The sequence below is a fragment of the Rattus norvegicus genome, chromosome 8, assembly GCF_021556685.1.
Source record: "Rattus norvegicus strain SHRSP/BbbUtx chromosome 8, alternate assembly SHRSP_T2T, whole genome shotgun sequence".
Lineage (NCBI taxonomy): Eukaryota > Metazoa > Chordata > Mammalia > Rodentia > Muridae > Rattus > Rattus norvegicus.
This window is the reverse complement of record NC_141541.1, coordinates 64439380-64466646: the sequence shown is the minus strand read 5'-3', so window position 1 is coordinate 64466646 and position 27267 is coordinate 64439380. Positions and strand designations below refer to the sequence as shown.

The following is a 27267-nucleotide window of genomic DNA, read 5'->3' as shown; positions in this document are numbered from 1 at the left end:
CAGCATATGTTTCTTTATCCCCTTTATGCTCCATATAAAAGGTATGAACTGAATATTATTAAGCTATGTTTAAAACAAAAAAAATAGAGATTTCTATTCGGAGCATTTAGAGATGCTTCAACTTGACATAGGTGATTTACGTGTCTGCCTTTAGGCTATGGTTTCACTGCAAGCAGTAGATTTTCTGTGAAAGCATTTATTTCTAATTTTTGATAAATGACCTTAATTTTTACCGTTCATGGCAAATGTCCCATAGGTTTTTCTTCTATACTCTGGGTAGTGTATTTAAAGATTGATATACTTTATTTATACTGCATTCAGAATGTAAACTATTTGTAGTTAAGTCCCCCAGTAAACCCACAATTAAGCTTACCACATTTTTACTGTTTGCTGCTGATTTCAAGTGTCTAACTTCACTGTATTAAGATTATTAAGGGGTGGGAGAATGAGAGAAATGGCACAGTGGAAAGAGTACTGGGGCGCAGACGTGGTTTGCCGTGACTGATGCACACGGAGTAGGAGAGGGACGTGGAGATTGAGTGTGCACGCATGAGCCGGGTCGCTGAGAAAACGCCGAGTTATGCTTCAGCGTCTGCTCTGGAGTAAACCTGGGCCTGTTCTGTGTGTGACTCGTTATCATCCAAGGCTTTGATGTGTGCTGGTGCCTGATGCAGTAAAACAGGTCACTTAACATACTGGTACATTCGGGATAAGATGGGCAGGTGTTGTGGGTTACTGGTCAGTGTGTTTGATAACCCTTTGTACAGCATTTAATTACTTAGTACTGAGCACTAGATACTGAGTAAATGCTTCAATTTACCAACATTGTTTTTCACCTGGAAATTTTTCAGATTTTGTTTCCTAAGTTTGGGAAGGACTGTTTTTCAATTCAGGTGATTTGATAAGCACCTAGTGTGAACTAGTTGACACTGTCGAATACTTTATTTTTAAAACAATCCTATAGGTAGAGTGGGGTTTTTTCTATTTTGTATTTGCATAACATGCAGATAAGAAATGCTAAATTTTTATGGCTTTTCACATATTTACATATATATAACTTTTTTCTGCTAACCACTGGTAATCTATAGGTTTAGAGTCTCCTTAATCACACCCACCAGATCACATTAGAGCCTCTTAAATTTGTTCAGTTGTGAAAGGTACTTTGTTCCCAGAGCCATGATGTATGCTGAATTCCGTGTGGTCACCCTTTGAATTAGCATGGGCACTGGGTGTATCAGATGCACCGCCTTTCTCGGTTAGTTCCTTCACTATTTGATTAGCAATTTGTATCACATGTTTCCAAAGTTGCTTTAGGACTATGAAGTCTACAACTTGAATTCTGTATGTTTACCTGGAATCTACTAGAATGTTTTAGAGATACACACCATATCCACCTAGGGTTTCATGACTCAAATAAGATTATACAAAATTTGGTTTATGTTTGTGCCTTTTAGGGTATGTGGTTCATAGCTGTCCCTCCTGCCTGACCCCATCCCTGATTTCTCCTGGTTCTAAAAACATCAACATTCACTCTTTGTTTCTGTAAGTTAAGAAGTTGAGCCTTAGAAGGATTTTTTGTAAATTCTACACTTTATTATGTGCAGCCTTTGGGTACTTAGGTCATCTTTAGCAAAGGTGCACTATTCTTTGAATGTATTTTTTTAAAAGTACAGAACAATTTTTATTTATATTAAAGAAAAGGATTTCTTCTTAGTTACCTAACCTATATCACTTAGATTCTTCATTTGTTTGTTTTATTAACCAGCTAAAAGTACCTCTTGACTGTTTTATTGCTTCAGAAACTGAACCAGCCAGGCATCTTTAATCCACATCTTTAATCTCAGAATTCAGGAAGCAGATGAGCGTGTTGGGAGTTTGAGGCCAACCTGGCTTACAAGGCAAGTCCCAGGTTTTCCGGGGCTGCATAGTAAAAGCCTGCTTCAAAACAAACAAATGAATAAATCAAACCAGGTCCATGATAAAGCGCTTGCACGGTGTGTACTGAGGTTGATCCTTATCTCCCCAAATCAAAACTAACCAAAGAGTAACCACAGGAAGCCAAGGTTTGATTCTGCCTATAATAAATTAGAGAAGAGTAATTCAACCATCTTTCACATATATATATATATATATATATATATATATATATATATATATATATATATATATATATATTTCTCAGTTCATCTTCCCATAGGAAAAGAATATATGAAGTCTGTTGGTTTTAAAAAGTTAGAAGCAAGGATTAGAGCCAGTTAAATACCTTTTTCCCCTTTCCATAATGTAGCACCTTTTCTTCCAGTCTTGAATCACTTTTACCAGTTTTCTGCTTTCTCCTAGCATTAAATCTTCTAATTTTGAGCCTTGCCATAGTAACACGGGAAGCACAGAGATAAAGAGACATGCCCTTTTCACAGTGTTTGTGGGAGACCTGCCAACAGGAGAGACAGGTTGATAAAAAAGCTAGATAAGGTCTTCATTTTACAATGAGAGTTTGTAAGGTTTGGCAAATTGCTTAAAGTCAAAAGCGCTTAGTCACAATGGGATTCAGACAGATGTGTTGACTGGGAGCCACGTGTGCCTTCTATTGTCACAGTGCTCTTCAATTTATTAAGTTTGCTGTTGAGCTACTGATTACTGAAGGTGAGGCCCAGAACCAAGATAGAGAGATAGGACATTTTATTTAAGGAAGCTTTCTTTGGAGTTACAAAGAGAGAAAAACACCCTCTATTCTCTGAAGGTTTAGAAGGCTAGAGAGGCAAGCCAGTGCACTTACTAAGTGCCTGACTCTGTTGTGCCATTTAACATGGGCCAGCATGTTCACATCATACTAGCCAAGTGACATATTTGATATTAGTCTTTATCCTTAAGATAGAAAAATAAGTAAATTATTCTAGATTATATAGTTAATATGTAATGCCTTTGTAATAAAGGCAAAATTAAACCTCTGTCCTGGGAAAGATTAGACAGGTTACATCATGCCTGTTTGATTAAGATTTGACATCACGTGAGCCAAGCATCTGGCAGTTGAGTCTGAGCACCTCTGTGTGCCCTTTGGTATTTGGGACTGTCAATATTCTTAACTATTAGTAATTGAATTGTGGCACTAGTCTAATATTTACATCATTTTAATATGATCTTCCTTGTAACAAGTTATAGCCATAGCTTGAAGCTTCCTGATCCCATGGTGAAGAGATTTTGATAGTGAGTGTGGATAGCAGCTATGACAGACAGCTTCAGATGATGGGAAGGGCAGTGTGCAGGAGGAAGTCTGAGTCTTTTCAGTTCCAGTAGTCCTACTCCCCCTGTGCTGTACCCATCCTTTACTTTACTTTCTGATTCATTTTTGTATCATGAGGCTGCTAATCTCATATAAAATTAGCCAGTGCTTTCCCTGTTTCAGAAGTGAATAGCAAAGACTTTAGAGATCCCTTCATTGAATCTTCCCACATGGCAGATAAGGGAACAGTTCACATTTGTATAGCACATTAAAGAGTTCTAAGTTCTCTTGCATATGTTAACCTCTTGCAAGAGTCCTCATGCTCTCCTGGGTTAAATGTTATCATTGTCACTGTACCAATGACCAAAGTTGCTTAGGGTCACATAGCTGGGCCTAGATTGAGGGACTTAGTACCTGTTTGTCTTTTACGTGCTTTCTTGCTTTAAGAGGATAAAATGCATTTCCCTGATGACTAAGGATATTGAGCATTTCTATAGGTGCTTCTCGGCCATTTGAGATTCCTCAGTTGAGAATTCTTTTAATAGGGTTATTTGGTTCTCTGGAGTCTAATTTCTTGAGTTCTTTATATATTTTGGTTGTGCGTGTGTGTGTGTGTGTGTGTGTGACTAATCTTGCTGTAAAGAATTGTAAGTTGTGTTACTTTGGTAATTTTCTATAAGTAATATGATATGAAAGGAAATGTTCTTTAAAATAATGTCAGCTTTCTATTTGACCAGAAAATATATACAAGATTTTTTTAATCTATTGTTATATGACACTTGAAACTAGAAAGTGAAAAGGCTGAGTTGATTTTTAATTTTTAATCATTTTTGGAAGCTTCAAACACCTGACAGTTTCATTGGATTATTTCTACTCTAATGTGCTTGTATCTCCCTTTACCAGATGACAGTTTTAAGAACTACAGTTAAGTTTCTCATTGGCCACTTGTGACTTAGTAGGCATGAAGTAGTGATGATTAACTGATGGATAGAGTTTTTTAAAATGGCTGGACTTCCTCCTATGATGTGTGAATTTCTTTAGTTTGACTTTTAGATTAAAGAGTTCTTGATCTAGGTTAGTGGCATGCTGGCCAGGCTTCCAGACAGCTCTTCATTCAGATTAGAACATTTCTTCCATTCTGCAAAAGCTAGTACTTGCCTGTAATCCCAGCATCTGGAGGTTGAAACACAAGAATTCAAGGCCAACGAGAACAATATAAGTAGTTCTGGGCTAACTTGAATTATATAGTTAATCCCTGCCTCAAAAAATTATTTTGGTATATATTATATTTATAATTATATTTATATATTATATTATATTATATTTATAATTACTATTATCATTACTTTATTTTTGGTTTGAGACAGTGTCTCGATATGCAGCCTAGCTTGCAACCTCGTTTAGGTCTTTTTGATGTCACTCATGTTCAGTAAATCTGAGGATAGCAGTGAAGGAATTATGGGATGCTGGTTTCTATGTGTATGCATGTTTTAGTATGATTGAGCTAAGCACCTGGGCAATAAAATAATTTGTCTGAATTTTAGCTTTCTTTCAGAACAACATATTATAAATTTAACATGGTTCTAGAGTGTGAGGAGCAGAGGAAACTTGGAGTGAGCCTGTTATTAACATGGGCATGCTATTAACAGGGGCATGGCCATTTTACAGACCTTAGCCTCGGACCCTTGGGAAGAAGACCCAGGGGTGAGGCTCAGAGGAGTGGCAAAGCCTCCCTCTCAAACTTATGCAAATATGGATAGTGAGTGTAGAAAATATCCACATTGCTTTCTTTCTCCTGGATAGTTACGGCCTGAAGACCGCTCCCCCACTGGGATTGCTACTGAGATTGGCCAGCCTTGTCTCTTTGTTCAGATGTGTAATACTCCTGCTTCCCTATCTAGCTGATGCAATAACTATACTTCCATTGCTCAACTGTATGCAATAAATACACCGAGCATCCAGGACGCCGTGGTTTCTCCACCTGAGAGCCCAGTCCCCTCCATCTGAGTCAGGCCCATCCCTGAAGCCATGCCAAGGGTATGGGAATGGAAGTTATAGAAAGATCGATTGGTTTTCCTCTTTCAGATATACTTAATAGTTAAGCCATTCAGTATTACTCAGAACATCATTAATATCTCACTACTATGCTTGCAAAAATTAGAAGGATTGAGTCCCATCTTCAGAAATAGAAAGATAGGCAATAAAGAAGAATTGCAGGATCTATTGACCTGTATTTTGTAGCTCATTTTATAAATAGTTGCTCCGTTACTTAAATTTATCAGAGGGAAAAAAGTATCAAGTATTAAGTATTAAGTATAAATACTCAAAATACTAATTCAATATTTGTGTACCATCTATGCCACAGTTTTTTATTTTTAATGTGAAATTAGATTATTTTCACAGATACTTAAAGATTATTTTGCTGCATACAATTGAAAGTTATTGAAATAGATAATTATTTGCTCTTGGTCTTTTTTAAAATGAAAAATGTAGCTTCAACCCCAAATATAAACAAACAAAAACCCCAAAGGCCATTAACTGCAGTTTGTTTTCCTTGCATATGAATAAATTTGCATTGAAATTATATAAATTATCTTTCCAGCTTTGCTTGTTTTTATACATAGCCAGAACATTTTGATTCAAGATTTGGTATTCTGAAATGTGGCTGTTCTGCAGATCTACGCGAACAATGAAAGACTATTAAAAAGATCAGGGAGTTGAAATCCCTAGTTTTATTAGGATTCATTCTTCTCATAGATTACATTAGCTTGGATAAATATATAATGGCACATGATAATGTGTACTTTATTATAGTGTCAGACAGAAGACATTCATAACCAAGATCTTCAGTGTTCTGTTTAGTCATCCCTCTAGTCTCTCCCATTGTTTTGTTTTTGTTTTTATCTGTTCCCATAGTTATATCTTTCTAGGGTATATAGTTGGATTCAAATAATATATAATCCACACAGTTTGATTAATTTTTACCTATTATAGGTAAAGGTACCATAACTTTGCTTTTTAGCAAAAAATTCTTGCTGGGCTGTGGAGGTGCACACTTTCAATCTCAGCACTGAGGAAGCTGAGGTAGATGGATCTCTGAGTTCAAGGCCAGCCGGGGCTACACAGAGAAACCTGTCTTGAAATACCAAAGTGTTGGGGTAGGGGATGGGGGAATAAAAAGATTCTTACTTATAAATAATGTAAGTAAACCTTATAAAAGAATTCACAGTGGGTCCTTCGATAGCTCAGTAGGTAGAGCGAAGGACTGTAGGTGGATCTTCCGGCCCCCCAGTGCAGGGATATATAGGGGTGGGCAATAAGGGGATATATAGGGGGAAGATCCATATGGGGGAGGGGGAAGGGAGGGGATGGGATCTTATGTACAGGAAACTGGGAAGGGGAATAATGTTTGAAATGTAAGTAAAGAAATATATCTAATAAAAGATTTAAAAAAAGAAATCACAAATTAGAAAGTTATAGACATAATGCATAGAGGCCCATTAACACTTTATTAGTCACACCTTATTCAACTTACACAGTATCAAAGGCAAGAAACTAATGTTGGTGTCAATGAGTATATAGTTTTGTAGCCAACATCGAAGTCATGCTGCAGACCTATTCCGTTACCATCATGTTATCTCTTTATGTCTGTGGGGGACAGCACTCGGGACCTCCAGCACTCGCTGAAAGTGAGGCACTTACTACACTGTAAATAAACCATCTTCTGTCCATAGTACCGATCTTAGTAACTCAGCAGGGAACACTCTCTCTTTGTTACATGGAGGACTTCTACTGTTTCACTTGAAGTTCCCTTATGGCTTCTCTTTGGTGTTCCTGAAGTGTCAGCCTCATTATTGTTAATGAATTCTCTTTCATCCCTCGCTTCAGTACTGATTTCTGTCTTTTGTTCAGTCTGGCCACAAATGTATTAATGTAATTAATTCTCACTCAAAAAACCAGTCTTTGGTTTCATGGATTTTTATCTGGGTTTTGGCTGGCCCTGTTATTTATTTGTTTAATTTTTGTTTTTGTCCACTTACTTTGATTTAATTTTCTCTCTCTCTCATCCCCATAGAATCTTAGACAATTGCTTGTAGGCTTTTAACTCCTTAATAAAAGTAGAAGAAACTATAAATGTGGTCAGAGCATCTGGCAGATTTTGTTTTTAGATTTTCACTTTTATTTGACTCAAATTCTTTTATAATTTCCTGTGTTTTTCTCATTACTGTATAGATTATTTTGGAAGTCTGTGTCTGATTTCTGAATGTTTGGGGGTTTGTAGAATCTTTCTTTTGTTGTTTTCTGACTTGATTTCCTGTAGTTTCCATTCTCTGTTTGTACAGCCTTATTCTTGTTGAGCCAGTGTTCTCTTCCGAGGAGCGCCTTGGTCATCATAGAGTCACTGCTGCCGTGGACCACAGTGTTCAGCTATGCTGGCTCGGCTCAGATCTCCCTCCTGTGCGACTGGAGCACTTGTTCTTTTAGCTCGTGGGGAATGTGGTGTCTTCAGCTGTACTGGTGTCTATCCATGGCTTCTGACAGCTTCGCCTCACTCATTTTGTACCTCTGGTATTATAGGCATGCATACTTAGAATTTTCTCACTTTTAAAATAAATTTTCTTGTAGACTTTAAAATTCCTTTCAATCTCTGACAATAAGTGATTGTATTCTACAGTATTTGATATAAATGGGGCTGTTCCATATTAACACTGAAGGGTTTTGTCTTTCTAATTTAAACCTGTTGCCTTATTTTTGTGTGTGTGGGCAGGCAGATAATATATATTTGGATCTTAAACGTTTTATATGTCTTATTTACTTGGGGATTGTTCTTGTTTTGAGACATAATCTTGCTTTGTAGCCCAGGCAAGCCCCATTCAAGATTGTATGGCCCATTCCTCTTATACGGACCACCATGACCCACTTATGTGCCTTTTACACTTGATCTTAGCCAAAAGGCCGAGAAGCGATCTTATGTGCCTTTTAAATGGAATATTAAGGGCTGGGGATTTAGCTCAGTGGTAGAGCGCTTACCTAGGAAGCGCAAGGCCCTGGGTTCGGTCCCCAGCTCCAAAAAAAAGAACCAAAAAAAAAAAAAATGGAATATTAAAGCTGTGGTAGATCACTTGCCTAGCATGTACAAGGCTTTGGAGTTAGTCCTTGTTCAATGAAAGTTAATGAATGGAAGATAATTTATATTTAATATATTTATAGGATTTGTATTGAATCTGGCCCCTTACTAGTTTGTTCGCTGTTAATTATCCCCTCAAAATAACCATGCTTTTAGATTCCGTTTAGCTTCTCTCTTGGTTCATTTGAGTCCCTATCAGTTTATTTTCTATTCTGTTTACTTGGCTCTTGTCGTTTTAGTTCTTGCTCTATGAATACAGTGCGTCTCTTTCCTTAGAGTGACATCACATAGCTCCTCATAAGATGTGGTTTTTACAAGAGTGGGTTTTTTTTTACTATGTCAGTTTTTGGTTTTTCTTTTGATTTTGGGGTGTGTGTGTGTGTGTGTGTGTGTGTGTGTGTGTGTGTACACTATAGTGCATTTGTTAAGTCAAAGGATAGAGAGTCCTCTATCATGTGAGTCCTGGTCATCAAACTCATCAAGCTTGGTGGCAAGTGCCTTTACTCCCTAAGCCATCTCTTCTCTGCCCTCTTTCTCTCTGCATGTCCCTTTGGGTAAATTTTGTTGCTCTGTCTGTAAGTTCACTAATGTCTCTTTCCTTCAGAATATAAACTATTCTTTGTCTATTCCATGTAATTTCCACTTAAATCTTAAATTTTTATGTATAAGTTTTGTTTTGAGAATCCTCAAGTTCACCTACACTCACCATATTCCTGTTTTCATTTATGTCCTGGACTATACGAAGAGTATGAAGAATCAATTTCTTTGTTGTTGCCTGCTAATTCTCTCATTTCTTAGTATCTCCACACTTATATTTTCTAGTTATGAATCAGTTTTATGGCCTCTTAAAATATCCAGTAGTCTCATTAATGACAAATAGCTATGAATTTTATATTCATAGGTTTTAAATTTTGTTTCTTTAAAGAACATTGGACTTTCCCTACAAGACAACCTTCTCATTGCACACTGGTTTGTTCCTTTCTAGGCTTCCTAAGCTCAGACGACTTCCACACATGTCTGGAGTTGTCCTCCCCCATTCCTCACCCTAAGGCTACTTTTGCCTGTGTCTGTGATGTGGCCCATCTGTGGTCTTCCTGGTTGTTTTGTATGTTCAGTAAGGTTTTTCCCTTCATACTAGAGAGAATTTGTTAATTTTCTGCCCAGTGCCAGCTTTGAGAATCATTTATGTTTTTACTCCTTAGTAACTTGATTTCTGTGGACTCTCATCCTTTTGGAAACGCTACCCTTGTATACGAGTGTTTGTGTGGCTGACACTCAGGACCATGCTTCCAATGCCAGGAACCACTTCGCCTGCTCAGCAGTTCTGCCATGTGATCTCCAGCCACATTGGCCTTATCACGTGTTCTGCTTATGTCTACAGGATAGCAAGACTCTGTTTGGTTCTTCCTTACTGCGCTGTAATGGAAACCACTTCCTGCTAGAGAACCTTTGTTTCTTCTTTCTTTGCATGTGTGGGCCTGTGTCTGAAATGGTCTTTTCCTGTTTTCTTTACCATGTGGAGCTTGTTTGCCGTGGGAGGATCATTCCGGACATGTTAGCTCCCTCGTGGTCAAAAGCAGATGTGGAATCATTCTAGAAGGCTTTATAACACCTTTGCAAAGTTCCAAAGCTCTCAAATTCCAAAGCTATTTTTTGCTCTCTGTTGTTATGAATAATCTTGTTTCTACTATGGAAAATACTATTTACATTTCAACACGAAGAGCCCATTGCAACTTTAAATCAGAACTGGTCAGAAGAAAATGATGTATCATATCTAACAAATTTTACAAACGAACAAACAAGTTTTCTTGAGTTTAAGACTGACTTCATGGGGTTGGGGATTTAGCTCAGTGGTAGAGCGCTTGCCTAGGAAGTGCAAGGCCCTGGGTTCGGTCCCCAGCTCTGGAAAAAAAAAAAAAAAGACTGACTTCATATTATTATATAATAACTGTTTAATGTTTACTATTTAATTACTAATACTATTTAATGTTTCCTTAGAAGTATAAAAGAATAAAGTGGCAGTAGGTAAGGACTAAAACTATTTGATCTAGAGTTTAATTTTTTTCATTTAATATTTTATGATCATGTTTCCACCTCCCACACTCTCCCCACCTCCCTACCAACCCAATCCTATCTTTTCTCCATCTCAATGTCTTGTCTCACTCTCTTATTCTATCCAAAGAACAAAGAATAAAATAAAGGAAAAAAACCCAGAAAAGCCCACCCAAAAACCCCCATGAAGGGCATTAGCATTTTAAAATATGTTTCGTCTTACATTAGAGGATAGTGATACTGAACTGAACTTAGATTATGTCAGGACTTGGCGAACGTTAATTATAAAGGGAGACTTTATAGGCAGTTAACTTAACTATGCTCTGATCACTACTCCCCCTTGTCCTTATATAGTTCAAAGCAACTGTAGACGATACATAAACAAAAGAACTGGCTGTGTTCTTAGGAGTCCTTATTTATAGACAATGAACTTTAGATCTCATATAATTTTTATGCTCAAAATACTCTCCTTTTGGTTTTTTCAATTGTTTTAAAATATAAAAACTATTTTTAGCTTGTAGACTATAAATAAACAGGTGGCAGGTTTGGTTTGGCTCCTAGCTCCTTTTGACTGCTCCGTCTGGTTAAAATTTCCAGTGAGATGTTGGATCCCCAGATGGTGAATGCATTGTATTTCAGCTTTGGTATTTTTAAAAACCATTCCCCAGTGTTAAGTTTATTAGTAAAGTAAACATGGCTTTTGAGAGAGACTGTAGTACCAAAGCTCATGTCAGAAGCTGGACACGGTGGCATGTGTCTGAGTTCTCAGCTACTCAGGTTGAGCTGTGGAGTTTGATATCAACCTGAGCTGCTTACTGAGGCAGTCTATGTGCATCTGCCCCTCCTCCTCCCTGTCTCTTGTCCCTGCTGTCTGTAGTGTCTTTTGCCACTTTGTGGATTCTTCTTCCTTCTACCTTCTCACCCTTAGTCCACCCTTTTCTACCCCCAACACCAGGTAGGAGAGAAAGAGATCCCTAAATCTAATTTCTTTCTTTTTGTTTCTTCTTTGACCATGACTACTATCAAACAGCGACCAACCAACCCTCCCAAATGACCAACAACCAGCCCTGCCTCTCTGGGGCCCTACCTTTTATATACCCTCTGAAAAGTCCCCAGAATTCCAAATGCCACATAATTGCAGAAACTACCTGCAACTATTTGCAATATTAATATCACAAAACCACGCCTCTGCTAAAGCATAAGGACAATCATAGTCAGCTGCTTGGGACACTGAAGCAGCCTCGCATCCCACACCTGGGATTAAAGTGAAAACCTGTTCTTGCAATATTTATGTGTTTTTTTTTTTAAGGAAACCAATATTAACATCTGTCTCTGTTTCTCTGTCTCTGTCTCCATCGAGTGCACACACACACACACACACACACACACACACACGCACACACACACATGTGCACACACACATGCACGTGCACAACCCCAACCCAGACAAAAACATTACACCAGATCATCCTCAGCCAGCTAGAGAGCCGGTAGTGACCTGTAGTTCATCTTGTCACCAGCTTGCACCGTGTCTCTTTCCTCTGTGCTGAGTTTCAGCACGCCTGTTAGTACTGTTCTGAAATTAGCACATAGATTTCCTCCAGATTCAGTTATTCTATCAGTTACTTTTACCACTGCAGTGACAAGATGCCTGATGAACACTGCCTAATGAAGGCAGCACTTACTTTCACTCGTTTCTGAGGGTGTAATCCATTATGGCAGGAAGGCGTGGTGGCAGAGGCATCTGGCATCTTCCGTTAGGAAGAAGGGAGAGTTGAATTCTGGTGTTCAGTTCACTTTCGGTCCAGGACCCCAGTCTTTAAAATGATGACACAGACATTTAGAGTAGTTTTCCCAGCACAGTTAACCCAGTCTAGAAATTTCCTTACAGGTTTGTCTCCTAGGTGAATCTAGACCTGTCCAATTGACATGACAGTCACTGTTAACCATCACAGTTATTTTGTGATAAAGTTGACCTTGTTTTAATGAATGAAGAGTTCTTCTATCATATATGATTTTTAACTTCATATTAATTCTCCTTACAAGATTCTCGATTTTCTACTCCTAGTTTTCAACCCTGAACCAAAACTTCCTTTCATCGTTACCTCCTCTTCTGCAATGCCTTCCACATATCTCAGTTGGCCCATTAGAATAGAAAATATATCTGAAAGCCTCGGCTGTCCTGAACTCACTTTGTAGACCATGCTAACCTAGCTTCAAACCAAGATTTGCCTGCCTCTGCCTTTGCCTCTCGAGTGCTGGGATTAAAGGCCTGTATCCCTACTACCTGGTTTCCAATATGTTTCAAACAGAATTCATTCTTGTCTTTAACACTGGCTTTTTAACCATAGCAAGTTCTAAATGTATAATTTATTATATGTGGTTGGCTGAAAGATGAGTAAGTGAAAAGAATCTGTTGAATAATTTGTGCTGATATCTTATATGCTAACATAGAAATCATCAAACAGAACAGTGTAAATAACTGTCCACAGAAATACTTATTCTTCATTTTAGAAATGTGGGGTGTGTGTGTGTGTACTTTCATAAACAAGTTATAGGAATAATTTATTTCCTGAATGACTTAGGAGTGGGTCGCAATCCCTTTGGCAAACTTCTGTCTCCAGAACTACTTATATTACAATTCAGAACAGTAGCAAAATTTGGTTTGAGGTTACCACAACATGTATTAAAGGGTCTCAGCCTTTGCAAGGTTGAGAACAACTACTTTAGAGTGTATTTTCTAAAAAGGTGTTATCATACATATACAGTTATACAATAAAAAATTTTAATTCTACATTTGTAGGTTACTACTGTACAATTCTCTACAAGGTCTGGAATTTGGCCCTGTAAATTCCCTAAAGCAGGGAACCTCAAAAAACTACATATATATACTCATTTTAATTCACTGGTTGACCCTAACTTCGCATGTAATGGAGGACACTCCTAGGATCTAATGGAAAGTAACAGCTTTAGTGGATGTTGTGGAGTAGATATTTCTAGTCAGATTTGGAGTTGGGGGCCTTCGGTGATAGAGTTGGTTTGTTTGTTTGTTTGATTGATTTTTATTTAAAAAAATAGATTTTCTAATTCAAGATAAAAAATGTTCAGCTTTAGTAATAAGTGCTATGCCCAAGGCTTTAAGGATTTATCCTAGAATTAAGGGAAAAACTTAAATATAGCCTCCCTGATAAAACAAGGCTTAAGTTTCCAGAGTCTCAGGGTGTCAAGCAGTATTTAACTGCCCATTAGCAGAGAAATGAACATCATTCAGGAAAGATAGAGTCTATATGGACTGCAGCACACTATCCATACTGTTCCGGGTCACATGTGACGAGACAGATAGGCTACCATATAAGAGGAAAAAAATCTAGACACTGAGGCCAGTAAACAGTAACTTAAAAATCAACTTTTTTAAGTGTGGTTAAGAAATAGAGGTTGGGCCCACACCCGCGGATCCCGGCCCGCAGCAGCTATCTGCTCCCAGACCCGGTGAGAGAGAGACCCAACCGCCTGGTCAGGTGGGCACTCCTGAGGCTGCAGAGCGGAAGAGACCACCAACACTGCTCACCCCTGCCCACATCCCTGGCCCAAGAGGAAACTGTATAAGGCCTCTGGGCTCCCGTGGGGGAGGGCCCAGGAGCGGCAGGACTTCTGCGCCTGAGACACCGCCGGAACCTGAAAGAAACAGACCTGATAAACAGTTCTCTGCACCCAAATCCCGTGGGAGGGAGAGCTAAACCTTCAGAGAGGCAGACAAGCCTGGGAAACCAGAAGAGACTGCTCCCTGCACACACATCTCGGACGCCAGAGGAAAAAGCCAAAGACCATCTGGAACCCTGGTGCACTGAAGCTCCCGGAAGGGGCGGCACAGGTCTTCCTGGTAGCTGCCGCTGCAGAGAGCCCCTGGGCAGCACCCCACGAGCGAACCTGAGCCTCGGGACCACAGGTAAGACCAAATTTTCTGCTGCAAGATAGCTGCCTGGTGAACTCAAGACACAGGCCCACAGGAACAGCTGAAGACCTGTAGAGAGGAAAAACTACACGCCGGAAAGCAGAACACACTGTCCCCATAACTGACTGAAAGAGAGGAAAACAGGTCTACAGCACTCCTGACACACAGGCTTATAGGTCAGTCTAGCCACTGTCAGAAATAGCAGAACAAAGTAACACTAGAGATAATCTGATGGCGAGAGGCAAGCGCAGGAACCCAAGCAACAGAAACCAAGACTGCATGCCATCATCGGAGCCCAATTCTCCCGCCAAAACAAACATGGAATATACAAACACACCAGAAAAGCAAGATCTAGTTTCAAAATCATATTTGATCATGATGCTGGAGGACTTCAAGAAAGACATGAACACACTTAGGGAAACACAGGAAATCATTAATAAACAAGTAGAGGCCTACAGAGAGGAATGGCAAAAATCCCTGAAAGAATTCCAGGAAAACACAATCAAACAGATGAAGGAATTAAAAATGGAAATAGAAGCAATCAAGAAAGAACACATGGAAACAACCCTGGATATAGAAAACCAAAAGAAGAGACAAGGAGCTGTAGATACAAGCTTCACCAACAGAATACAAGAGATGGAAGAGAGAATCTCAGGAGCAGAAGATTCCATAGAAATCATTGACTCAACTGTCAAAGATAATGTAAAGCGGAAAAAGCTACTGGTCCAAAACATACAGGAAATCCAGGACTCAATGAGAAGATCAAACCTAAGGATAATAGGTATAGAAGAGAGTGAAGACTCCCAGCTCAAAGGACCAGTAAATATCTTCAACAAAATCATAGAAGAAAACTTCCCTAACCTAAAAAAAGAGATACCCATAGGCATACAAGAAGCCTACAGAACTCCAAATAGATTGGACCAGAAAAGAAACACCTCCCGTCACATAATTGTCAAAACACCAAACGCACAAAATAAAGAAAGAATATTAAAAGCAGTAAGGGAAAAAGGTCAAGTAACATATAAAGGGAGACCTATCAGAATCACACCAGACTTCTCGCCAGAAACTATGAAGGCCAGAAGATCCTGGACTGATGTCATACAGACCCTAAGAGAACACAAATGCCAGCCCAGGTTACTGTATCCAGCAAAACTCTCAATTAACATTGATGGAGAAACCAAGATATTCCATGACAAAACCAAATTTACACAATATCTTTCTACAAATCCAGCACTACAAAGGATAATAAATGGTAAAGCCCAACATAAGGAGGCAAGCTATACCCTAGAAGAAGCAAGAAACTAATCGTCTTGGCAACAAAACAAAGAGAATGAAAGCACACAAACATAACCTCACATCCAAATATGAATATAAAGGGAAACAATAATCACTATTCCTTAATATCTCTCAATATCAATGGCCTCAACTCCCCAATAAAAAGACATAGATTAACAAACTGGATACGCAACGAGGACCCTGCATTCTGCTGCCTACAGGAAACACACCTCAGAGACAAAGACAGACACTACCTCAGAGTGAAAGGCTGGAAAACAACTTTCCAAGCAAATGGTCAGAAGAAGCAAGCTGGAGTAGCCATTCTAATATCAAATAAAATCAATTTCCAACTAAAAGTCATCAAAAAAGATAAGGAAGGACACTTCATATTCATCAAAGGAAAAATCCACCAAGATGAACTCTCAATCCTAAATATCTATGCCCCAAATACAAGGGCACCTACATACGTAAAAGAAACCTTACTAAAGCTCAAAACACACATTGCACCTCACACAATAATAGTGGGAGATTTCAACACCCCACTCTCATCAATGGACAGATCATGGAAACAGAAATTAAACAGTGATGTAGACAGACTAAGAGAAGTCATGAGCCAAATGGACTTAACGGATATCTATAGAACATTCTATCCTAAAGCAAAAGGATATACCTTCTTCTCAGCTCCTCATGGTACTTTCTCCAAAATTGACCATATAATTGGTCAAAAAACGGGCCTCAACAGGTACAGAAAGATAGAAATAATCCCATGCGTGCTATCGGACCACCACGGCCTAAAACTGGTCTTCAATAACAATAAGGGAAGAATGCCCACATATACGTGGAAATTGAACAATGCTCTACTCAATGATAACCTGGTCAAGGAAGAAATAAAGAAAGAAATTAAAAACTTTTTAGAATTTAATGAAAATGAAGATACAACATACTCAAACTTATGGGACACAATGAAAGCTGTGCTAAGAGGAAAACTCATAGCGCTGAGTGCCTGCAGAAAGAAACAGGAAAGAGCATATGTCAGCAGCTTGACAGCACACCTAAAAGCTCTAGAACAAAAAGAAGCAAATACACCCAGGAGGAGTAGAAGGCAGGAAATAATCAAACTCAGAGCTGAAATCAACCAAGTAGAAACAAAAAGGACCATAGAAAGAATCAACAGGACCAAAAGTTGGTTCTTTGAGAAAATCAACAAGATAGATAAACCCTTAGCCAGACTAACGAGAGGACACAGAGAGTGCGTCCAAATTAACAAAATCAGAAATGAAAAGGGAGACATAACTACAGATTCAGAGGAAATTCAAAAAATCATCAGATCTTACTATAAAAACCTATATTCAACAAAATTTGAAAATCTTCAGGAAATGGACAATTTCCTAGACAGATACCAGGTATCAAAGTTAAATCAGGAACAGATAAACCAGTTAAACAACCCCATAACTCCTAAGGAAATAGAAGCAGTCATTAAAGGTCTCCCAACCAAAAAGAGCCCAGGTCCAGATGGGTTTAGTGCAGAATTCTATCAAACCTTCATAGAAGACCTCATACCAATATTATCCAAACTATTCCACAAAATTGAAACAGATGGAGCCCTACCGAATTCCTTCTACGAATCTACAATTACTCTTATACCTAAACCACACAAAGACACAACAAAGAAAGAGAACTTCAGACCAATTTCCCTTATGAATATCGACGCAAAAATACTCAATAAAATTCTGGCAAACCGAATTCAAGAGCACATCAAAACAATCATCCACCATGATCAAGTAGGCTTCATCCCAGGCATGCAGGGATGGTTTAATATACGGAAAACCATCAACGTGATCCATTATATAAACAAACTGAAAGAACAGAACCACATGATCATTTCATTAGATGCTGAGAAAGCATTTGACAAAATTCAACACCCCTTCATGATAAAAGTCCTGGAAAGAATAGGAATTCAAGGCCCATACCTAAACATAGTAAAAGCCATATACAGCAAACCAGTTGCTAACATTAAACTAAATGGAGAGAAACTTGAAGCAATCCCACTAAAATCAGGGACTAGACAAGGCTGCCCACTCTCTCCCTACTTATTCAATATAGTTCTTGAAGTTCTAGCCAGAGCAATCAGACAACAAAAGGAGATCAAAGGGATACAGATCGGAAAAGAAGAGGTCAAAATATCACTATTTGCAGATGATATGATAGTATATTTAAGTGATCCCAAAAGTTCCACCAGAGAACTACTAAAGCTGATAAACAACTTCAGCAAAGTGGCTGGGTATAAAATTAACTCAAATAAATCAGTTGCCTTCCTCTATACAAAAGAGAAACAAGCCGAGAAAGAAATTAGGGAAACGACACCCTTCATAATAGACCCAAATAATATAAAGTACCTCGGTGTGACTTTAACCAAGCAAGTAAAAGATCTGTACAATAAGAACTTCAAGACACTGAAGAAAGAAATTGAAGAAGACCTCAGAAGATGGAAAGATCTCCCATGCTCATGGATTGGCAGGATTAATATAGTAAAAATGGCCATTTTACCAAAAGCAATCTACAGATTCAATGCAATCCCCATCAAAATACCAATCCAATTCTTCAAAGAGTTAGACAGAACAATTTGCAAATTCATCTGGAATAACAAAAAACCCAGGATAGCTAAAGCTATCCTCAACAATAAAAGGACTTCAGGGGGAATCACTATCCCTGAACTCAAGCAGTATTACAGAGCAATAGTGATAAAAACTGCATGGTATTGGTACAGAGACAGACAGATAGACCAATGGAATAGAATTGAAGACCCAGAAATGAACCCACACACCTATGGTCACTTGATTTTTGACAAAGGAGCCAAAACCATCCAATGGAAAAAAGATAGCATTTTCAGCAAATGGTGCTGGTTCAACTGGAGGGCAACATGTAGAAGAATGCAGATCGATCCATGCTTATCACCCTGTACAAAGCTTAAGTCGAAGTGGATCAAGGACCTCCACATCAAACCAGACACACTCAAACTAATAGAAGAAAAACTAGGGAAGCATCTGGAACACATGGGCACTGGAAAAAATTTCCTGAACAAAACACCAATGGCTTATGCTCTAAGATCAAGAATTGACAAATGGGATCTCATAAAACTGCAAAGCTTCTGTAAGGCAAAGGACACTGTGGTTAGGACAAAACGGCAACCAACAGATTGGGAAAAGATCTTTACCAATCCTACAACAGATAGAGGCCTTATATCCAAAATATACAAAGAACTCAAGAAGTTAGACCGCAGGGAAACAAATAACCCTATTAAAAAATGGGGTTCAGAGCTAAACAAAGAATTCACAGCTGAGGAATGCCGAATGGCTGAGAAACACCTAAAGAAATGTTCAACATCTTTAGTCATAAGGGAAATGCAAATCAAAACAACCCTGAGATTTCACCTCACACCAGTGCGATTGGCTAAGATCAAAAACTCAGGTGACAGCAGATGCTGGCGAGGTTGTGGAGAAAGAGGAACACTCCTCCATTGTTGGTGGGATTGCAGACTGGTAAAACCATTCTGGAAATCAGTCTGGAGGTTCCTCAGAAAATTGGACATTGAACTGCCTGAGGATCCAGCTATACCTCTCTTGGGCATATACCCAAAAGATGCCTCAACATATAAAAGAGACACGTGCTCCACTATGTTCATCGCAGCCTTATTTATAATAGCCAGAAAATGGAAAGAACCCAGATGCCCTTCAACAGAGGAATGGATACAGAAAATGTGGTACATCTACACAATGGAATACTACTCAGCTATCAAAAACAACGAGTTTATGAAATTCGTAGGCAAATGGTTGGAACTGGAAAATATCATCCTGAGTGAACTAACCCAATCACAGAAAGACATACATGGTATGCACTCATTGATAAGTGGCTATTAGCCCAAATGCTTGAATTACCCTAGATCCCTAGAACAAACGAAACTCAAGACGGATGATCAAAATGTGAATGCTTCACTCCTTCTTTAAATGAGGAAAAAGAATACCCTTGGCAGGGAAGGGAGAGGCAAAGATTAAAACAGAGACTGAAGTAACACCCATTCAGAGCCTGTCCCTCATTTGGCCCATACATATACAGCCACCCAATTGGACTAGATGGATGAAGCAAAGAAGTGCAGACCGACAGGAGCCGGATGTAGATCGCTCCTGAGAGACACAGCCAGAATACAGCAAATACAGAGGCGAATGCCAGCAGCAAACCACTGAACTGAGAATAGGTCCCCTATTGAAGGAATCAGAGAAAGAACTGGAAGAGCTTGAAGGGGCTCGAGACCCCAAAAGTACAACAATGCCAAGCAACCAGAGCTTCCAGGGACTAAGCCACTACCTAAAGACTATACATGGACTGACCTTGGACTCTGACCCCATAGGTAGCAATGAATATCCTAGTAAGAGCACCAGTGGAAGGGGAAGCCCTGGGTCCTGCTAAGACTGAACCCCCAGTGAACTAGTCTATGGGGGGAGGGCGGCAATGGTGGGAGGGTTGGGAGGGGAACACCCATAAGGAAGGGGAGGGGGGAGGGGGATGTTTGCCCGGAAACCGGGAAAGGGAATAACACTCGAAATGTATATAAGAAATACTCAAGTTAATAAAAAAAAAAAAAAAAAAAAAAAGAAATAGAGGTTGGGGATTTAGCTCAGTGAGCAAGCGCAAGGGCCTGGGTTCGGTCCCCAGCTCCGAAAAAAAAAAAAAGAAAAGAAAAAGAAACTTGAAATAGACTTGTGGGATATCTTAGTTGTTAATGGAACTTGCTGCAGTCCTGAAGACGTGTGTTCAATCCCTGGAACCCATGAAGTAGAAAGAAAGAATAGTTCTTCTTTGACTCCACATTCAACCTCCCCAATAAAGATGGGAGGAAAGGAACCAGTCCCACAAAAATGTTCTCTGACTTCTACTTTGAAGCTGTATCCCGCAGCCCTTGACTTTGACACGGTCTCACTATGTTACCAAGACTAGGCTCAGACTCAAACCTTAAAGTCTTTCTCTCAGTATCTTTAGTAGCACCACCCAGCTTTAAAAAGTTCTCACCTCAGAGAACTGTTTTCAATAAATATATTTTTTGAAAATAAAGATAAAACAAATACAAATTTAGAGAAGTGAAAATTTGGGTAGTCCCTCGTCAATATAAGTACACTATTAAAATGCTCAGAATTTTTAAACTAAGAAATGGTAGTATTAGAAAGTTAGTTCTATAAAAGAGATAAAACGTCTCAGGTAATAAATATAAGACATCTTTCTTTTTTGTTTTGTTAAAAGATAGTTGACTGTGGTTTTATAATGTATATAGTGGTTTAATGTGTGATCACAATATACAAAAGGAGAATTACAGTATATGGGTGGTATTTCAAGATTTTATTTGCTTATTAACTTTAAGTTGTGATAATTTGAGAATGCATATAATAATTTCTAAACTGTTAAAGCACTGAAAAATATTTTACTGAAATTAAAGCAATGCAAGATAAACAACACCAGAAAGGGACAGAAACAGTAAAAATAGGAAACAATTTAAATGGTAAAACATTTTGCACATAAGTATTTCAGAATTTACATTAAGTATAAGCGGACTAAACTCTCCATTAAGAGTCAAGTTTCAGAGTACATAAAGATTTAAGGTCCTAGCTACATCATTTCTACAGGTCAGACATTTAACACGAGAAGATTGAATTAAACACAATTTATAGTACCTTCCATTTTATGTTTTCATTTTATGTCTATTATACTTGGTCATCTGCAATCCAAGAATAAGGTATTCAGCAAAAATAATTCGGGGCTTACAGGCAGATACTGTACGAGTAACCAACACCTGCCCTTGGGTAATAACTTTTCTGTCACTGAGAACTTTTTTTACTCCATTTTAAAAGTAAAAGTTGCTTAAAGAACATTTTTCTTTTCTAAGGACTTACAGTGAAAGATGACTAATTTTGCCACTGTTCTTCAAGACTTACATATTTGATAATCCTTACATCCTGCTTAATATTGTGTTACATTGATGTTTAAACACTGTAGAAACATTAAGAATACCACAGCTGTGTTCAATTTAGATAGCCTTTGATAGAGCTATGTTCCAAAGCCTCTCTTTTTTTTTTTAAACTGCTTTTTAAATTTTAAAATGTATTGGAGGATTTAATTTTACACGATGTAAGCATAATCAGAAATGATTCTGTACTTTGGTTGTGAGCCCATCCGTTAATGCTGAGCCATCTATCAAGCCTCGGGAATGGTTTTAGATCAACAGTCATCCTTCACCTTCTGTCCTGCTCACTTGTTTATTGGTGTTGTGTCAAAACCAAACTGGGGATTTGGTCAGTTTGGAACTCTTAAATCAAATGCCCAGGAGTCAGAAGTAGATTAAAAAAACCTTTTCAACCTGTTCATATTTTATGCTTAAGTTTCACATTGCTAAGTGGCTAATTAATTATTCACTGGCTAATTAAATATCCACATTTGGAGATAGCCGGAACAAATATTTTCCATTCAATAGATATCCTTGTGTTTCTTGTAAAATGAGTCTCTAAGAACAATCAAAAGAAGTTTTCCAAAATCTTTGACTTCAGTATTTTGATTCTGGAAGATAACTTGGTTTTTGTAAGTATGACAGGGGAGTTCTCAGGTGTGTGAGGTTGGATTTGTCTCCACCTGAATAAGGAGGTTACGTCTTAAGTTAGATGACTCAGAACTGCTGCATGAGGGTAAAATTCAGAATATCTAAGGACAAAGAAACAAATGCACCGTGTGTTAAATTACTTTGCCTTTTATCTAACATGGTTTTCTCTCTCTCCTGCAGTAACATTGGCACCTTCAGAATATAGAATGAGAGGCAAGGAGGAAAGGACATTCATCATAAGAAGATTTGAATCACCTTGAAATTGTAAAGGAATGTAGCACTTGCTGCCAAACTACCGTGGTTACCAGAATGAACGAAGTGCTTCAGCGTTAAATGGTAACCACAATTCTCCTCTCATGTCGTTCCACAAAGGTTTTAGAGCTCTCGAAAGGACTCCTTTCTGAGTTGGTCATACAACTACTGTGGAAGAGCCTGCTAGTCTCACAGCTTAGCGGCGTCAGGCTCCCTTGGTCCTGACGGCCTGTTTAGAAGACTTGCTGGGCTTCAATCCTCCTGCTTCTCAACAAGCAACAGGGAGGAGCGTATTTGAAAAGCAATATGGTCCATACTGCCTGTCACCCACCCCTCCGAGCATGCTCTCCCTTTCCAACAAGTAAGCTCGATGCCCTACGGACTTAGTAGCTCTTTTCATAGACAGTTGCCTTCTGAGTTACACTTTGGTTTCACTACTTGAGATCAGATTTGATCTTTTATATTTGGAATTTTAAGTTCATATTTAGTTTCTTTTTTGGCCCTTTCTACCTTAAAAGGAAAAAAAAAAAGAGGAATTGAATAGGAAAGCCATATGAGCATCCAGAATAGAGAACAATTTTTCGAAGATACTGTGAACATTTTTCTTCTCTTGATATTTAAAAGCCTGTTAGGTGGCAAGCAGGGCTGAGAACACATTTGGAAAGATTGGGGTAATTAGTTGCTTAACTCTTGATCTTGGGCCAAGATTGTTTGAATGCGTGTTGATAAAGATTCATGTTTGCAGCCTTTTTTGGGTGTCCTAATCATATTTTGTGTGTGGTCTGTGCATACGAGTGTGTGTGTGAAGGTTGACATGAGGGATCTTCCACAGCACTCCTCCCCTTAAAGACTGAGGCAGTACCTCTGTTTCATTTCTTTTGCCAGAGTATCTGAGGGAGAAATGGTTTCTTTTCAGCTCTCACTTTCAGGGTAGAGTCTCTCATTGCAGGAACCTGAAGTAGCTAATCACATCCACAGTAAGAGCACACAGGAAATGAACGTACTCGTTCATATGCTCAGCTCACCTTACATTCTCCATTCAGGGTCTCTCTGCCTAGTGCTGTCCCATAGTGGGAAGGTCTGTCTGCTATCTCAGTTAATATAGTCAAGGTAATGCCCCAAAGATATGACCACAGGCTAGCCTGATCTAGACAGTCCCAGAATCTGTCTTCCCAGGTGATTCTAGATTGTGTCGTTAGTTGGCTAAAATTAACTACCGAAGTAGAGGTTCTCAGCTGCACCCAGGTCTTGCCAGTTTAACTAGACTAGCCGTTTGCCTTCTGTTTATCTCCTGGTGTTACAGGAGGGCTGTTACACCTATGTAGCATTCATGTGGGCACTCTGAATTTGAATGGACATCTTCATGCTTGCAAGGCAAATGCTTTATCAACCGGGCTCTCTCTCTAACCCCTGACTGTAACTTTACTGTCACTGGCTGTCATTTGCCTTTGGTAACCATTTGCTGGCTTGAATACTGAGCATGAGTAAATGAGGATAACTGACTACATCTATTAGTAGATATAGAATACGGAGGATGTGAAAAACTTGCCAATGGGCAGTATTATGTACTAATCCTGATGATTCCAAGATATGTAGGACGTGTCTTAAGGAACTTATTTCAGTTCATGAATAAGCATGAATAGGTGTCCTAATTACTGTTTCTTGCACTGATTTAAAAAAAAAAAAGAAGTAGAAGACTTAAAAAACATTCTCCAATTCTACTTGTAATTAGAACTTTTCTTTGACCTTATCTTTCATAGCTATAGTCACAGTCATCACTTTTAAATGTCCATTAATTATTTCTGGTCTTCAACCACTATTCAAAACAAAACAAACAAATAAAAAAAAAAAACCCTAAGTTCTAGAGAGCAACCTTTCAAACACAACAGAAATTGAAGTACTCAGCGTTCACTCATTCAGGTGTAATAATACATGGAAAGCAATGAAATCTCCATTAACAAAGTAAACTTATTATTATATTTTTAGTTTATCTACTTCTATAATCTTTAATAATTTTTATTACCAAATTTAAGCCATACAATGTTGTCATATTTTATTGTGGTATGTTTATCATATTTTTTAGAATTCCTAATACCATTTAAATCTATTTCTCAATGTTTTGTAGTAACTTTAGGTAGGATCACTAAATTCACAGTATTAATTGTACTTTTCTAATCATTAATTGGCACAGGTTTTTTTTTTAGTAGAATGTTCTGATTTTATTCTTATTTTTAATATTTATTTATTATGTTTACATCATACTGCTTTTTGCCTGCATGTATGCCTGCAGGCCAGAAGAGGGCACTAGATTTGATTATAGATGGTTGTGAGCCACCATGTGGTTCCTGGGATTTGAACTCAGGACCTCTGAAAGAATGTAGAATGCAGAGGATGTGAAAAGCTTGCCAATGGGCAGTATTATGTACTAGTCCTGATGATTCCAAGAAATATAGGACTTGTGCTGAAAGAGCAAACAGCACTCTTAACCTCTGAGCCATTTCTCCAGCCCTCTGATTTTATTCTTATTTTCAAAATGATTTCATTAGGCTGGATTTCTTATGCTTCTGTATACATTTTAGAATGACTTTTACCATCAGGATACAAATATATATGGATGGTCCCTGCAGCCAATTTCTATATGTCTTGAGAGTACTGCATTCATAATAATGTTAAAGCTCCTTTGTTAGGAATTTGGGACTTTCTCAACCTTATAAAGATTTTATTAATAATATGACAATGACAATTACTTTCTGTTTAGTTGTATATTAAGAGATGTCTGTGAGAGTAGGACAAAGGATTGTTTGGGATAGGCCAGCCAAGGACATTACAAGAACATGGCCTTCTGAATCAACTAAGCAAGTCAGAGTCTTAAGGGATCACACAGTCTTTCGTTTTTTAATTGAATATTTTTTATTTACATTTCAAATGTTATCTTCTTTCCCAGTTTCCCATCCATAAATGCCCTTCCCATCCCCATCCCCTTTCTTCTGTGAGGGTGTTCCCCTACCTATCCACCCACTCCTGCCTCCCTCCCTCCCTCCCTCCCTGACATTCCACTATACTGGGGGATCGAGCCATGGCAGGACCAAAGGCTTCTCCTCCCATTGGTAATTGGCATGTTTTAAACTACTGAATTTGTTATCATGCTTAAAATATTAATAGGAAAGCCTTTAAAACTTTACTTTTTTACAAAGTAAAGCAAATGATCCATGTTCTTTCTTTCTCCCAGCCCATTCTGAAGCTGTGTCCCATGTCCAGAAGGTACACAGAGTTAAAAACAACCTACATTTATATGTTATCATCTAAGCCAAATGTCTCAAATATACAATCTAGAAAGATTTACTTGTGGTTCTTTGATTCTAAATTTGAACAAGAAGTTCAGATTTTCAGTTCAACAAACTATCACGGACTCTTTAAGAAGATAAAATGTAAAGGGTGACATTCTAGCTATGTAATAGTAAGGTTAAGATTAAGTTAAGCTTACCTTTAATGCTTAAGTCAAGCATTGGGCTTTAAGTTAATTGGCTTTATTGAATGCTTACTGTATGGCAGGCATTGAGATTAGCCTTAATATACTGTGTTATCTACTTTTCTATTGCTGTGATCAAACACCATGTTGAAGGCTATTCATAAAAAAACAAAAAAAAAAAACCAAAAAAAATGAGTTAGTTTATGGTTATGGTTCCAGAGGCTTGGCAGCAGGAAAAGGAAGCTGAGACCTCATATCTTGAACCACAAATAGAAAGCGTTGAGAACAAACTTGAAATGGCAGTCTTTAAATTCTCAAGGCCTGCCTCCAGAATATGCTGCCTCCAACAAGGCCACACCTCCTGAGCCCTCCCAACTAGCACCATCAGTAGAGACCAAGTAATCAAGTGCCAGAGACGATGGGAGATAGAGTTCTAATTTTAAAAACATCTTTATACAATATATTCTGATTAGTTTCCCCTCCCCTCAACTGCTCCCAGGTCTTTGCCACCTCCTTATCCCCCAACTCCATGATGGACCTTTTGCCATCTCTTTAGAAAACAAACAAAAATCAGAATAATTATAATAAAAAGAAATACATACACACAAAACCAGAGTCTTTAGCAACACAAAATCAGAAACTATAATATACAAGCAAAATGCCAGTAAAGTAAACAAATGCCCAAACAAAGCAGTTTGAGACAAGGCTACAAGCATACCAGCGTTCGTTTGGCATTGGCTGCCTACTTCTAGGCTAATATGCCTAGTGAGGCTCTGCCGGGGAAAACCAATCCTTCCTTTCCAAGTGGATGTCAGTTGGAGATAACTTTTGTTTTACGGGTGAGGACTTGTGTCCACTTTCTCTCTCAGTACTAGGACCCCATCTGGCTTGAACCCGTGCAGACCCTGTTCTTCTGCCACAGTCTGTGAGTTCATATGTACATCAGGCCTGTGGTATCTGGAGCACATCGATTCCTTGGAGTCATCCTTTTCCCTCTTGCTCAGAATCTTTCTGCCTCCTCTTCTGCATAGCTCCCTAGGCCCCGAGGGAAGGAATTTGATGAAGACATCCCATTTAGTACTGAGTGTTCCAAAATCGTTCGCTCTTTGCACATTGAGGACATTTTATTCAAACCAGCATATGCTGCCTTAGACTATTTGGGTTGTTTTTTCCAAAAGAAAATGCCTTTCTCTAGATGACTTAGAAACAACAGAGATTTGTCTCTCATGCCTCTGAAGGCTAGAGAGTCTGTGATAAAGGCACCCATGGACTAGAGTCT

The 27267-nt window shown here is 38.5% G+C and overlaps 1 protein-coding gene across 10 annotated transcripts in view; it reads left to right on the top strand.

Annotated features, from left to right (window-relative positions):
* The window catches only part of Peak1 (pseudopodium-enriched atypical kinase 1), a 227422-nt gene that overhangs the window by 89695 nt on the left and 110460 nt on the right, over positions 1-27267 (top strand). For 8 of the 10 annotated variants that reach the window (XM_087561968.1, XM_087561972.1, XM_087561971.1 and 5 more), the window contains 1 exon segment: positions 22448-22603. The gene's annotated coding sequence lies outside the window, so the exon portion shown is untranslated. 10 annotated transcript variants of the gene reach the window in all.